Source organism: Eimeria mitis, genomic scaffold, assembly GCF_000499745.2.
Source record: "Eimeria mitis Houghton genomic scaffold, Emh_scaff776, whole genome shotgun sequence".
Taxonomy (NCBI): Eukaryota; Apicomplexa; class Conoidasida; order Eucoccidiorida; family Eimeriidae; genus Eimeria; species Eimeria mitis.
Genome location: NW_013575697.1, coordinates 2,216 through 2,445, shown reverse-complemented (window position 1 = coordinate 2,445; position 230 = coordinate 2,216). Strand labels below are relative to the sequence as shown.

The window sequence follows — 230 nt, the reverse complement described above, 5'->3', positions numbered from 1 at the left end:
CTGCTGCTGCTGCTGCTGCTGCTGCTGCTGCTGCTGCTGGTGGTCAGAGGGGAGATATAAACCCTCATCCTCATCGTCGTCTAGGCTTCTGTCTCCGTCGTCCGTCAACAATATATCCCGCAGCATCGCCAACTGTCTCTCTTTGTCTCCATATACAAGGGTCTCCTCCTCAAGAGGCAAATCACGGCAGTGTAATACTCTATATGAATAACCCTATATACAACACAAAC

At 50.0% G+C, this 230-nt stretch overlaps 1 protein-coding gene across 1 annotated transcript in view; it reads right to left on the bottom strand.

The window, feature by feature from the left end:
* The window catches only part of EMH_0021940 (uncharacterized protein), a gene marked incomplete at both ends in the record, with an annotated part of 2,229 nt that overhangs the window by 1,815 nt on the left and 184 nt on the right, over nt 1-230 (bottom strand). The window lies entirely within an intron of this gene.